At 34.4% G+C, this 15,755-nt stretch overlaps 1 pseudogene; it reads right to left on the bottom strand.

Annotated features, from left to right (window-relative positions):
- Positions 1–10,110: 10,110 nt before the first annotated feature.
- On the bottom strand, positions 10,111–11,012 carry LOC128204865 (uncharacterized; annotated as a pseudogene).
- Positions 11,013–15,755: the final 4,743 nt, after the last annotated feature.

Raw genomic sequence — 15,755 nt, 5'->3', positions numbered from 1 at the left:
TATTATGATAAGTATTTATATTAATTGTATTAGACTTAGTATTGCTGTTATGTTTTGCAGCGAAATACATGTATACACTTAAAGGAAGATAACACCAAGTCAGAAGTCGGACTTCTAACACCTTGAACTTGTTATTGCCTTGTATATTGCCATATATAGCGTAAACATATAAATCAACTGTTCTGGATTCAATATTTATATATACTTCTTCAACCATAGCTCATAATTTGAACGAAGAATCTGTAGGTCAATGATTATGACCTATGTTAAGGCACCACTACAGCGGAAACGATTTAAACTAATCACAAAAAAACACAGGATAAATCAACTTATTCACAGTTATTGATCTGTGTTCAAGACAATAGTATGTGCATTTCAATGAATTAAACCAACACATTTAAATGTTTCATTTGCTGCAGACACAAACAACAACAACATTAACACTTATCGAGAATGGAAAGTGTACTCTTGGCTAATTAATATTTAAGACCCATCAATCCATTTTTGTTGTCTCGAACTGGATGTAAAGGACCAATTTTTTTAACTCGAAGGTAGGCTTGTCTCGAACTCCCTGAGGCTCCAGGTACTTTCGCCGCACCTTGGGAGTTCGGGCCAATAGTTAAAGCCCGGAATAATAAATATTCTGGTTTTACAAAGCTAACCCCCCGGTACAAACAAATTAATACCGTTTTAATACACACAGGTTACTCTGGAAATAATAGAATCATTGATCCGCTACATTAAATCCAATAGCTTGAATTTCACCTTTTTATTTGTACCGCCTTGGGAAAACCCAGTTATGTGAAGTCTGGGTTACATGTACTGGGTTCGACCGTAGTTAAATCCAACTTGATAATCACCATCTGTAGCTGATACTGCCTATGAGAGCTCCAAGGTATGACACATCATTATAAGTCATCCATCTGACAATGTTATAGCCACAGCAAAGTATTTTATTTTAAACGATGCAATCATGTATACTAAATAAGCAATACAGACTGATTTCGTTTACAAAACAAGAATCACAATACTACAAAAAATGTACAGGAGACCCGTGGTGACGCTTGAAGATTACAATTGCATGATTTTATAATTTCACAAATTTTCCATTTATCTTCACGATATCAGGATTTGAACTCAATGATTCGTAAAGTTAATTCTCACTTACTAACCTTTTCAAATATTACCCATATTTCGTTTAAAATTGTAAAATTTTATGACATGCCTCACATGAAAATGAAATTTACAAAAATGTAAATCAATGAATTTTATTTCAGTTTGTATTAAAGCGAAGTCGAGCAAGGCATACCATTGTGGTCGTTGTATAATCTATTTATATATATATGGTCTATTAATGAACTGTTTATTGAGATAAGTTACATAAAAGTTGTGGTCCCTTAATGAACTGTTTGTTGAGGTAAGTTACATAAAAGTTGTGGTCCCTTAATGAACTGTTTATTGGGATAAGTTACATACAAGTTATGGTCTCTTAATGAACTGTTTATTGAGATAAGTTACATAAAAGTTGTGGTCCCTTAATGAACTGTTTATTGAGATAAGTTACATAAAAATTGTGGTCCCTTAATGAACTGTTTGTTGAGGTAAGTTATATAAAAGTTGTGGCCCCTTAATGAACTGTTTGTTGAGGTAAGTTATATAAAAGTTGTGGCCCCTTAATGAACTGTTTATTGAGATAAGTTATATAAAAGTTGTGGCCCCTTAATGAACTGTTTGTTGAGGTAAGTTATATAAAAGTTGTGGTCCCTTAATGAACTGTTTATTGAGGTAAGTTATATAAAAGTTGTGGTCCCTTAATGAACTGTTTATTGAGGTAAGTTATATAAAAGTTGTGGTCCCTTAATGAACTGTTTATTGAGGTAAGTTACATAAAAGTTGTGGTCCCTTAATGAACTGTTTATTGAGGTAAGTTATATAAAAGTTGTGGTCCCTTAATGAACTGTTTATTGAGGTAAGTTATATAAAAGTTGTGGTCCCTTAATGAACTGTTTATTGAGGTAAGTTATATAAAAGTTGTGGTCCCTTAATGAACTGTTTATTGAGGTAAGTTATATAAAAGTTATTGTCCCTTAATGAACTGTTTGTTGAGGTAAGTTACATAAAAGTTGTGGTCTCTTAATGAACTGTTTGTTGAGGTAAGTTACATAAAAGTTGTGGTCTCTTAATGAACTGTTTGTTGAGGTAAGTTACATAAAAGTTGTGGTCCCTTAATGAACTGTTTATTGGGATAAGTTATATCAAAGTTGTGGTCCCTTAATGAACTGTTTATTGGGATAAGTTATATAAAAGTTGTGGTCCCTTAATGAACTGTTTATTGAGGTAAGTTACATAAAAGTTGTGGTCTCTTAATGAACTGTTTATTGAGATAAGTTACATAAAAATTGTGGTCTCTTAATGAACTGTTTATTGGGATAAGTTACATAAAAGTTGTGGTCCCTTAATGAACTGTTTATTGAGGTAAGTTACATAAAAGTTGTGGTCTCTTAATGAACTGTTTATTGAGGTAAGTTATATAAAAGTTATGGTCTCTTAATGAACTGTTTATTGCGGTAAGTTACATAAAAGTTGTGGTCCCTTAATGAACTGTTTATTGGGATAAGTTACATAAAAGTTGTGGTCTCTTAATGAACTGTTTGTTGAGGCAAGATATATAAAAGTTGTGGTTTCTTGATGAACTGTTTGTTAAGGTAAGTTACATAAAATTGTGGTCCCTTAATTAGCTGCTTATTGAGGTAAGCTACATAAAAGTTGTGGTCTCCTTATTTAGAGTTTATTGAGGCAAGTTACATAACATTTGTGGTCTCTTAAGTAACTGTTCATTTAGGTAAGTTACATAAAAGTTGTGGTATCTTAATTAACTGTTTATTGAGGTAAGTTACATAAAAGTTGTGGTATCTTAATTAACCGTTTATTGAGGTAAGTTACATAAAAGTTGTGGTATCTTAATTAACTGTTTATTGAGGCAAGTTACATAACATTTGTGGTCTCTTAAGTAACTGTTCATTTAGGTAAGTTACATAAAAGTTGTGGTATCTTAATTAACTGTTTATTGAGGTAAGTTACATAAAAGTTGTGGTCTCTTAATTAACTGTTTATTTGGGTCAATTACTAAAAAGTAATGATCTCTTAATGCATCGTTAATCGAGGTTACTTACATAAAAGATGTGGTATCTTGCTTAATAATTAGTTGAGTAACTTACATAAAAGTCGAGCTCCCTTGCATCATAGTTAGGGTAACTTTTTGAGCTCTCTTACATAATAGATGAGGTCTTTCAAATGGTTAATAGTTTTCATTTCTTGAATACATCTTTGCTCACTGAGTGCATTCATACTTGATATTGAGAGTGGACGGACGCTTTACTTTTAAGTTATTAATCATGTTTTATTGATAATTATTCGATACTATAATTGCCACAATACACTAGTAGTAAGTGTTGGCAAGCACAGATAACTTGAGCACACGATTTACCTTAGAGATGTAGTTAAGGCAAACTGCATGTATTTGGCAATATTGCCTTATGGTAGCCGTAGTTAATAGACACAGACTAGTTAACATTTCTCAGCAGGAATGGTTAAAACAAAACATTTCCTTGTCTCTGCTTTATGACCTTCCCCGAATGTAAAACATCCGGTACGGTTTCCGGTTGTACTCGTTATTGAAACACGGAAGGTGTCATAAACGGTAAAACTAATTTCACTCCCCCTGCACCGATAATTTCCGTAAAAAATCTCTTAAAAAGCTTTGCTTGTGTGAGTTTTTGCCTACAAGGTATCCGTCGGCCATATTTATATCTTGCTAATGACGTCATGGTGCACGTTCTCGTCTTCGTTTGGCATTTATAAATGCCATAATCCCCCACACATGTTGGTATATACCTCACGAGTGGAAAAGAGAATCATGTTCGGGGGGACGAATTTCTATAGTAAAATGTTTCTATATGAAGTAAAATGTGTATTATTCTGAAATAAATGATAATACCAAATCAGATCGAAGATACGCACAAGTACGCTAGACTCCAATCACCCCGATTGTCAAGAAAATTCCGCCAGTGCTTTTGGATAAGAAGCGAGGACAAGCCTTTCACTTGTTGGGTGTATACAGGATTATAACTCCGCGATGCCTGACCCGACCGGAGATGTTGAAGTACCGATTGATATCCAATCACTTCTGTGAAGTTTCCACAAATTTCGTACAGTGGTTATACATGTGAGAGACGGATCGTTATGGCCAAACACATTAGTCTCTTCTAGCGGGGACAGAAATAGCAACCCAGTTTGCTAGCCCTTGTGATTTTAAACATTAGATACATAATATTCGAATGACTTAACTTCTTTTTTTTCTCACTTATTTACAAGAATAGAATATAACAAATTTCAACACACAAAAAATATCAATAATGCATAATAAATAATATGTATTTATATTATTAAAACACACAAATATATGAGCAAAAATACAATACACATGCACACGACGAGAATGATCTGATCTATATTACATGTATTAAACAGTTGGCTATTTTTTTTCAATAAACTTGATATTCGTCTTCTAAATCATTTGAATCGCACGCAGAACAATGACGTTCAGTTCGCAGTCTTTCTAAGAGGAGAGTTAATTATCACTGCTTTGTCGACAGAGCCAATTAGGTAAAACATTGACAATGTTCAAGTTTCAAGTTTTTATTCGTCAAGGCATATACTATGCATGTGACATAACAAAACAATGGAACACATATTAATTAACATCAAATAAAACAGTGAACAAACATGTCAAATACAAGAAAAAAAAGATTTTTTTTTTCTAAACAACATCAGTGAAGATATGAAGTAATAAGGCACAATGGAATGGTATTGTAATTATCAATAGATCTTTGGTTAATGGGGGTATGGAGAGTGAGTCATCTGAATTTCAGTAAGATGATTTTACAGAACAATGCCAACTTAATTAATTTAGGTTTATTGTTACAGTTCATAAGTTCATCTAATTTAAAAGAGTTAGGGTGACGAATGTAATAAGGAACAATAATTTTTTTACGTATGATTGAAAAATGATTACATTCAAGTAGGTAGTGAAATTCATCACCAATAACATTCTTAGTACATAACTGACATAATCTTTGATTTCTCTCAATGTTCAAATGCCTGCCTTTTTCAATTGGCAAAGAATGGTTTGTGGTCCTAAACTTACAAAGTATTTTACAAAGGTTACTAGGTAACAAGTCAAGATAATCTTCAAAACAATGATTACTTTTAAACATTCTATATACAAGACATTTGGAAGAGCTATCAACAGTACTAGTCCAGTTTGATAGGAATTGGTCATACAGTCTACTTTTAACAATTGACTTAAAATTAACAGAACTAATGAGTGTTTGACTTCTAAAATTATCAGACAAACCAAGTTCATTTAAGGTATTGTTAATGAAAGATATCCATGGAGTAACAATAACATTACTATTATGTAGTTTTAGAACCGTATTATATAGTAACTTAGATATTTTACAATCTTTTTCGTTCACTATCTTACTCCAATAACATAAAATCTCGATTTAATTTGTAAAGCTATGGGTTTTACACCAAGTTCACCATACACCATGCAGTTAGGGGTGGAAGCCTTGAGATTGAGTATTAATTTGCAATATTTCAGCTGAAACTGTTCAATTATTTTGATATTTTCAAAACCCCATACTTCGCAAGAGTATAACAAAATTGGAGCAATCATAGAATCAAACAAATGTAACTGAACTGAAATGGGAAGATTGAGTTTTCGGGACTTTTGAATAAGTGAGAACATAGCTCTTCTAGCTTGTTCAACTAACCTTTTCTTAGCTTTACAAAAACTGCCATTATAATTAAAAAGTATTCCCAGATAAGATAATTCTTCAACCCACTGTAGTATTTTATTGTTATAGAAAAATACTACATTATTTTTAACTTTTGATTTACTAAACAGAACAACTTTTGTTTTATCCTCATTAACTTGCAAATCCCATAACGTACAGTAATCAAACAATGCATGGTTCATAGTCATTCGGAACTCCTTGGCCATTTTCCATCAAAACAACCTCGGATGTATGCCGGTACAGCAGTGGAAGTAGTTCGTAAAAAAAATAATAGTTTTAGTTGTTAATTGTAGTGTTTAACGTGTATTTTGCATTACTTAGTATAAAAAATTGCAAGTGAATTGCATAACTGTTTAAATAATTAAGATTTACATGAGTAAAGTCATTAAATTTAACTGCTAGATTGAAATTACTACGCGATCTTCTTGCTGCGTAGTTAAATGTAAATATTTCTGACATTGTTAACCACCAATATACATCCGAGGTTGTTTTCGATAGAAAATGGGCGAGGTGTTCCGAATCGGGTCATAGTATTACTTCTATTGTTTCAGAGGCGATTGATAACTATAATTACGATACGAGGTGAAAATTATCTACATTTTATTGGAAAAAAACAGAGTAAAATTGTAAAGTTTATATATTTGTTAAACTATTTATGTTACAGTACTTGGTATAAACATATTTAGCGTGTTATTGTTAGGTTTTCGTGTTAAATCTGTGTGAGGGGAGGTGGGGGTGCGTCAGGGGCGCCGGCCGAGCGCCCCCCCCCCCCCACCCTCCCCACTCACTGGATCCGCTAATGTTTTATTTAACTTTTTCTTTTTTGTGTTCAGCTTTTTGGTCTCCTTTGAGACTCGAATACAAAGGTTAAAGGCTCCCGCAATCCATTCATCATGTGATTTTAAAACATTATACACTATCATTTTGTTTTTAACAGAAAATTAACAGCTAAACAAGCACAGTTTATGACAGTATTACAATAATTGAATACGAGTACGCAGGACTTCGATATTAGTTTCGCTTTAAAACATTATTATTTGACATAGTAATATCAACAGTGGCAATTTCTGATCAGAAAAACGTGGTATGTATTATAATAAAGGCAGAAAGTTGGTTTTGAATGGTTAGCCATGGTTAAAAAAACATACCAAACAAAAGGTTTATAAAAACTTAATCAAATACACGCAGTGATTCATGACAATTTACATTAACCGAAGCTTGTCGCTTTTTATAAAAATGAATTGCAACATTCAAAATCAATAAATTACAGTGGATGAAATATAGAATGGCAAAGACAGTTTAGTTGAGTTATTAAGCAGGCCCAAATATCACGAAAACACCTAAGTCAAATATCTCACTCTCAACACATTTTACCACATAGCATAAAAAATATTAAAAATCATATTAATTTTTTACAGTTTTATTAGCGCATTCTATCATAGAATATGCTGATAACAGTCTTTGGTCGAATTCCAAGGAAAATATATTCTACAGCCAAAAATGTATTTGAGTAAAATTCTGTATTCTTAAGAAAATTATCATGTATATTTTTGCTCTAAAATGAGTTTTCTTTGAAATATTGACAAAATCTTTGTATCAACACATTCTATTAGAAAATACGTTTTAAAAAGTATAAAACATGCAAGATTTTGAAGAATATTATGTTTTTATATGGTAAAATGAGTTGAGACTGAGATTTGTCTTAAAGGGGCTGTCTCACATATGATAAAATAGGGAAAAAATGTGGAAAACTGACATAAACTTGGCATCGATGCATTAAACCTACTAACTGAAGTACCACACAGTTATTTCGTGTATTTTTCCATTAAAAAAGATTACTGGGTATGTCTACCAGGTAGAATTCATTCCTTATGCGTGATTGGCTAGTCGGTGTTATCACGTGATATTACCGAGGTAGGTGTACAGCTTAATTGGTCACCCGATTAGAATAAGCCTTTGTAGCTCAGTGAGTAAGACGATTGACTTCAATTTTGGCGACACGGTTCGAACCCGGTCTCCGACACAATTTTTGTTTTACATTTTGGTAATAGGTAAACCCCAAGTTCTTCTATGATAAGAGATCCCAACTCTATCTGCAGACGGAGGAATACAATTAAGAGCACCTTATGCAAAAACTTTTCAAAGATACGATGCAGTCATTGTTTGAAAATATGAGCATCACACACAGCCTGCCTTATAATTTAAAAGGTTTAAAACTGTGTGATCATAGAGTTTCATAACGAAAGCATCAAATATTATGATTTGCCTGCTATACAATTACAAAATACTATTCATTCTATGATTTTTAGGCGTATACTTTTCTAGAAAGATGTTTTCATTTTTTTGCGTAATAGCTTCGTTCCGGTGAAATCTTACCATTGTTTTGGACATAAGGCTTTCAATTTATTCTAATACACATGCCCTGATACGACAGTGAGTCATGCATACGCTTGATGAAGCAAAGAAGTTCGGATTTAACCTGTAAAACATCTAAAGTGTGCGGAGCCTTCATAACAGTACTTGTATTATTTCTACACAGATATTTACGTAACACATAAATAACATTTATTTATCAATAAAACTTGAAAAAGCACAATCATATTCCCATTCTTAGAACAGACAATTTCCGATAATCAAAAAATAGTTTTAACTGCATAAACTGACAGATTTTCTAAAAAAAGTTTCTACATACATTAACTGACCACATGTTTGTCCTCACCGCGGGAAAACGACCCATCTGATAAGCTCTGCATTTTGATAGGAACTGTAATAAGTTGCTCGCAAAAATAAAATCATTTTCCTCAAACATTTAAAACATGTATGTTCATAAAACTTGCCTTACATAATTATGATATCTAATCAAAGCACCGAAAAACCTTTAGAAGCGATTGAAAGGGGCATGCATTGTAATTTTAAATACATGGGAATCATGACGTCGACTGAAGTGATACGCTGTGCATTTTGAATGGAATAATTGCTGGAGTTGTTTGTTAAAAAAATATTTTCATTAAAAAAACGTGTATGTTCATAAAAGGAATGATATATATGATGTATTGTATTTTCCTATTGTATGATATCTAATCAAAGCAGCGAAAACCCTTTAGAAACGATTGAAAGGGGCGTGCATTGTAACATTAAATACATGCGGAAGGGGTATTACGACGATTGAAGTGACATTTACATAAACAAAATGACACAAGACGCCCTAAAATAGATACAGATATGTTTGTTTCCTCGCCCAGCGTGGGCACAAGCGGTCTTGGCCCTCGGCACATTTTTCACTTTTATCTATGTGCCCTTCACCAATTCCAAGAGTTCAAATACAATTTGCAACTCTCACATATTTGCCCGCAGATGGTCTTTCAGCGCTTCGCGCTTTTATTGTACTAAAAAACAACAACTGAAAACTGATCATGAGCTATTGTAGTCATGCCAACTTGTTTTATGTTGATTTGTCGATTTATAAAACCATTTATTTCCAATATCAATTTTATGTACGTGTTTAACAATATATTTTTTCTTGCAGTTGTATCATCTGGTGTCTAGTCCATTTAAAGGCATGATTACATATTATTATGTCGTCTGCCTTATAATGCTTCCATATCGTTGTGTTCTTTCAAGCTCTGTCGAAAATACATGTTTGTTAAATAACACAAGATTAATAACCTTATATTGGCATTCGGGTGTCAATTTTAAGCTATCACAGTTTGTTCATCTCAGGCCAAAACTGATGCAATACTTTACACATGGTCCAAATTTCAATACTGTAGCTTCAAAATACAGAAAGAAGGTGAAAAGGACATGGACAAGGTCATTCAAGGACAATATTACTATTGTTTTGTAAACAGTACTGTTTGCGTATCTCTAAACATGGTTCTAATTTAATTGCTGTAGCTTAAAATGGAAGAAAGTACTTCACAATGTCAACTTAAAGACCAACCGAGAAAAGTCGATTGCAAAACTGTACAAAAGAATACATTTAACAATGTAGCTAAAATCAAGCTATTATCGTACATATAGACGGATACTATTAGCCCGAAAACGCTACAAATAACCAAACGAATGAAACCATTCAGCTTGCAATTGACATAAATACTTTTTATGTACCATACCATTTTACACATGTTAGTCAATAAATGTCGCAGAATGTTGAGTTCAACATGAATATTTTCCATGAGATTATATGCATGCCATTTTTAAAACCTAAATGAAAGGATATATTATTGCACTAGGGACAAGCCGATGTATGTCAACAGGTGTATTCCAAGAAATGGCGTAAAACGAGTAAGGTATTAAAATGCATGCATCGTGCTCTAAACTCTACATATTTCGTTGGACTCATGTTTGGCAGGAAATACTGAGGTGGTGTAAGATAAACACCAATGTCATGTGTTGGCTCGAAGCTTATCTCTTCTGTGTAGATATTCAAGACAGACATAACAAAATGTGGACCAGTGCTGTCCACAACATTCCACATATGTGAAAAATGAGCTAATGAGTCAATCAGCTTTTTCATAAAGGGGTGTTTTGGTGCACAGCCCATGACGGCATTCTTGGCGAGGTGTTTAAAATTTTATCCAGTATTGGGTGCTCCCAGGGCTCTTGCGGAATAAAGCAGGATTACTTTCGTAGCATTGGGTCTAGACTTTGCAAACATTCCACATCGCCTCCAAACTCGTAAAGCACCACGTATCTGAGTGCGTCAGCCCTTCGTATTCCCTCATAATAGTTGTCATATGTCTCCAGTAGACCAGGATGCCTGTCTTTAATCAAATTTCTAGCACTCTCATCTGTCCATAAAAAGTACTTGTATTCCCTATTGACCTTCAGCCATGACTGTATCCATTTGCTGAATCGCGTAGGGACATTAGTATCCTTCCATGTTTGGTGAATAATTCTGGGTATCCTGACTTGCCCACTAGTATGGAATGTTTCAAAGTAGTGTACATACAAAGGTTCATAGCTACGAATCTCCTCATGCGTTAAAGGCAGGTACATACTTTCAAAATCCCCATTTTCTCGTATCCATTTAGCTTTTATAGAGAAGTAAACCACCGTGAGAAAAATGACACGTATCGGCAACGTTTTCACAGTCATACGGCGACCCAAGGTCTTGATAATCATACGGCGACAGAAGACCTTTATGGACATGGCCACGGCTGTAATCAGTACGAAATAACTTGAATTTGTGTAACAATTGCAGTATTGAAACTACAGCGTAGAGTAAACAAATATTCCTAAACTTGTTTATGGGACCTCGCAGGCACTCCACTATGTACACGAAACATCACATGACGATAAACACACTTCAGATGGTAACCTACATGTACTTATAAGCCAATGGAATGGTCAATCGGCCTTTAAAAATACCACGCTTAATCGTTATGAATCGAAGTTGAACAACTTAACAGACACGACGTGTTTATTTGGTACCGTCTGGTGAAAATATGTTGTAGTCTAAGTCAGTTGGAACATCTTCTGTAAAAAGACTAAGAAAGAGGAATTGGCATGGGTCCATACTATAACATCTTCTGTTTATAAGTGTTACTAAAATTGAGCTTATTAACTGTTAGTGAGTTTGTATAGCTAGTTCAAGTCTTTCGGTTTTAACAAATCAGTGGCATACACTTCGCAAATCATTGTTGTTGTACATCGTTTTAGCTGATAAAGGTGTGCAATGTTTTTGAAAAGCAATATTAACTCACATTCATGATATGTTAAGGAGCATTGTATTGAAATTACATCGCATCGCCAAAGCATTCAATGTGTTTCTTTTGTACAAAAAATATATTTTTGTAGTACATGTTATGATGAACTGAAATATTACTAGAGGGTAATATATGTATACGACTTATGTTTAATGTATATTCAGCTGTTTACATATTGTTCATCTATCGTTTCAGTTGACCGTGTTTATTTTAAGTTATCAATGCAAAATGGCAAGTGGCACTACAACGAAAACAAACTCCCAGAAATGCACCAGATGTAAGATTTTTGTCCAGAAAGTAGGGCCAAAGTCAATTAGTCAAAACCTACACAAAATGGAAGACAGACTTAATTTCTATACATAGGAACACCTTATTACATTAAGTGTATGGATAATTGACCAATCGAGTCAAATAGGAGTCCATATTAATTATTGTCAGACTCAAGGTTCAAAGACCAGAAATGATATTCAATGGTTTGCACTTTACATATCTGGTTTATTTCAATAAAATGATATAGCAGGCTATTTTCGTAGACAAACGCTATTTTCGCAAAAATAGGCTATTTTCGCTATCTAGCTATACCGGTAAATTTCGGCACCTTCGACAACATACCCGTACCGGATACCCAGGACTGACGTATTCCTACGTTTCCGACGTCAATGAGATCAATACAGAGAATGGTTATACTGTAAATGGATCTTTTTGGTGTACAGTTAAACATGAAACTGTTTAAATGGGCTATGGCAAAAGATAATATGTATTTAAGTTTATTTTATGGTCTAATAATGTTAATTGAAACATATTTTCAAAAAAGGTGTCTTGGTTGAACAATCTTTATACAAACTGAAAGTACTGTATCATACTGGAACAAAAACTAAATGAGGATGTTAGAAGCAAAAAGAGTGGTACCTGAGTAGGTAAACACCATTTTAGTTGTCCATTCCACGTTTTAAGTTGCTAATATTCAGTTGGGACCTCTTGGAGTTTAGCTACATCACGGAGGGGACTTGCAAACAACCGTACAGCTGGTGAAGCGCGAAAATTGTTCTGCAAAGTTCCAGTAACGGTTCTGTCAACGTTTATTTTGATCAGGAAAGATAGGTGGTCAGCTTTTACTAATTTTTATTAACATTTTAAAGCATTTCTTTAGAAAAATGGGGAATGGCATTCGATTTGTGTTGGATTTATCGGCGCACTGGTATTATATGCCACCAATATATCAAAACAACGTTGAGTTATGACGAACATTCCGGCTCTGAACTGTATGAAATTCAACGAGAGAGGAGGCGTGTTTCGAATTTTTCATGCAATATTTAGTAGTATCCTCGTCTTGTATCAGTTCAAAAACACAGTTTTCGTTCCGTTGTTTATTCCCTGTGACTAGTTTAACTATGTACGCTGTTTTAAGAAAAATGCTAGTCATAGTGTTACGGTAGTGGTTGTGTTACTGGTGTTAAAGGCCTAGTTTAAGGAATGTTTGGCATGACAATCCCCTGCTGTGCATCTTCTACTAATTGCACTGATGTCACAGTAGGGGCCAATTTCCTGTTTATTTGTTTATTGGCTCAGGGCCATTTAGGGTCCATTTATATAATAAAATCTCCAACACACACAGCAGGATATACAGATCGGAGATCTTATAAAACAATTAGGCAATTATATTAAGATCAATACACAGAGTTTGTGTTCAATAAACGTTTGTTGTTTTTTTTTGTTTTTTTTTTATGGGGGGGGGGGGTCACTTATAGAAGGATTAAACTAGGCCTTTAAGGTTGTCCAAAAACATTTATAGATAAAACGGTTATCAACTATATACCCTGCAAACTAATTATCGCTTTTTAGAGTGTTTGCGTAAGTGTCGAGAAATTGCATTATTAAAAGAAAATTGGAGATAATTTTGAAATAAAGTTCCCCAGAGTTATATATTTTGCATGGTGCTCGACCTTACATTGCTCTCCATATATGAACCAAGTTTCGATCATTTTAAGCATTTTTTGAGTTATTGCCTGGACAAAGTTTGCATTATTAAAATGAACAAAGGGAGATAATTTTGCAAAAAGTGCCCCAGAGTTATATTTTTGGCACAAATTCAAATCACTATCTACCTATGTCCCAAGCTTCAAACAATTAATTTCAAGAAGATGTTGTGTTAAAAGGCACAGTACCACAACGGATGAACACGGAGCCAGCACAGATTACACCGGTACCACCACTGCAGCGCCACGGACCGTCCCTGAACAACACGGTGTTAACATGGATTGATCGCACAGAATCAACTAGGTGCCACTACAGACCTGCTCGGAGCAATCACGGTCGCTCCACAGACCTACTCAGTTTATCTAAGATTTTATAATCCTTCCTGAAGGTCACAGACGGTTCTGGAACACTATGGCAGTTTTAAAGAGTTTAAATTGACGGGATGTATCCCGTACCACCCAGGACTACCCCATACTTTTCTGGACTGTCCCTGGTCAACCGGACCAAACACAAATCCAACACGGATCTGGTGTCGGATCGACCAAATTTAAGTTCGGGGCGATCCTGGGCAGTCAGGGAGGACGGTGGGACTTGGGGTTAAGTGCCAGGGACAAAACATGAAAAATGATCAAGGGGAGAAAACTTAAAAATAAAGTACTCCATAGTTAAATCCTTTTAGTATTTTTTGTGTAAGTGCAAGGACAATATTTACTATATTTAAGAATATGAGACATAAGATGTGGCCATCTTACATCTGACCTCTAAGTTTGACCGTGAATTGTACCGAGCTAGTTGTAACATACGCTTTGTTCAACATCTCAAAATGGTGAACATTTGTGGAGAGTGATCTCAGAATCCTTCAAGCGGTTCAAGGGATATGGAGAAGACACGAAATGCAGTCATATGACCTTTGACCTCTAAGTGTTACCTTGACCTTGAACCGAGTTTGTTGTATCGTCTGCACTTCATCTCAATTTGGTGACATCGAAAACAAACTATGGTCAGACATTTGACATTTAACCTCAAAGTGTGAACTTGACCTCGAACCGAACTGGTTATAACATGAGCTCTATACGTCGTCGTAATAGGGTAAATGGGAGTTGAGAAAAATTGTTCAAGCGGTTCAAGATATTTTGAGCAGACAAATGATTATTTATATAACCTCCATGTGAGACATTGACCTTAAACCGAGCTGCTCATCGTCTCAATTTGGTGAACATTTGTTGGTTGTTATTTCAAAAGATTTTAAGCTACTCAATGGATCGGACAAGAAATAAAGTCATATTAAAGTCATATTAAAGTCATGTGACCTTCGACCCCAAAGTGTGATCTTGCCCTTGATCCGAGTTGGTCTCCAAATTTATGGGAGGGCAATAATGGCAAATACAGTATTTATTCATTTCAAATAAAGTGGAGACATAGCTAGATATTTGTTCCTCTAAAAGAACTATTTGTGAGGTAAAGCTATCACTGAATGTGATTCATACCCCCAAAACGCTGCCCGGATAAGAAAAGGCAGTAAAGTATTTTAAAATCCCGTCTAAAAATGCCAATTCTAAACCATTGTATGCAGTGCTATTAGATTCCATCATGTATTTTTAAAGTAGTGCTCCAGACAAGAAAATCTAACCAAAGGCAAAAACTCTTATATTAGCTAAAACAGAGTTATGATTCTTGTACACTGCACTTCCTTTCATCGTCATTTACTATTGTATGAAGTTTAATTAAAATGCATCCCATAGTTATAATGCGGACAAGAAAAAGGTAACAAAGAGCAATGACTCTGTAATCAGCTGAAATAGTGTTATGGTTCCGGAACACTGCACTTTTTCTCATAACGCTGTACCCTTGTATAACGCTTAGTGCGATTTGGTAGTTTTCAAATTATGCTCCGGACAAGAAAATGTAACAAAGAGCAATAACTCCGCTGAAATTAAGTTAAGGTTCCTGTACGCTGCATATCCAGTTGTTGTGCTTTACCATTGTATGAAGTTTTAATAAATTCCAGCCATTATGTTTCAAATTATGCAACGTACAAGGCAAAAGTAACAATGGACAACAGTTTTGTAATTTTCTATAGTATACTTATGGTTAGTGTACACTGCACTTCCTCCCATTGTGTTTTTCCATTCTATGAAGTTTAATTTATTTCCATCCAGTAGGTTTCAAGTTATGCTTCAGACTAGAAAAAAGTAGCAAAGACCAACAT

Source organism: Mya arenaria, chromosome 10 (genome assembly GCF_026914265.1).
Source record: "Mya arenaria isolate MELC-2E11 chromosome 10, ASM2691426v1".
Taxonomy (NCBI): domain Eukaryota; kingdom Metazoa; phylum Mollusca; class Bivalvia; order Myida; family Myidae; genus Mya; species Mya arenaria.
Note: the sequence above shows the minus strand (reverse complement) of the source record. Positions and strands in the feature narration are given on the sequence as shown.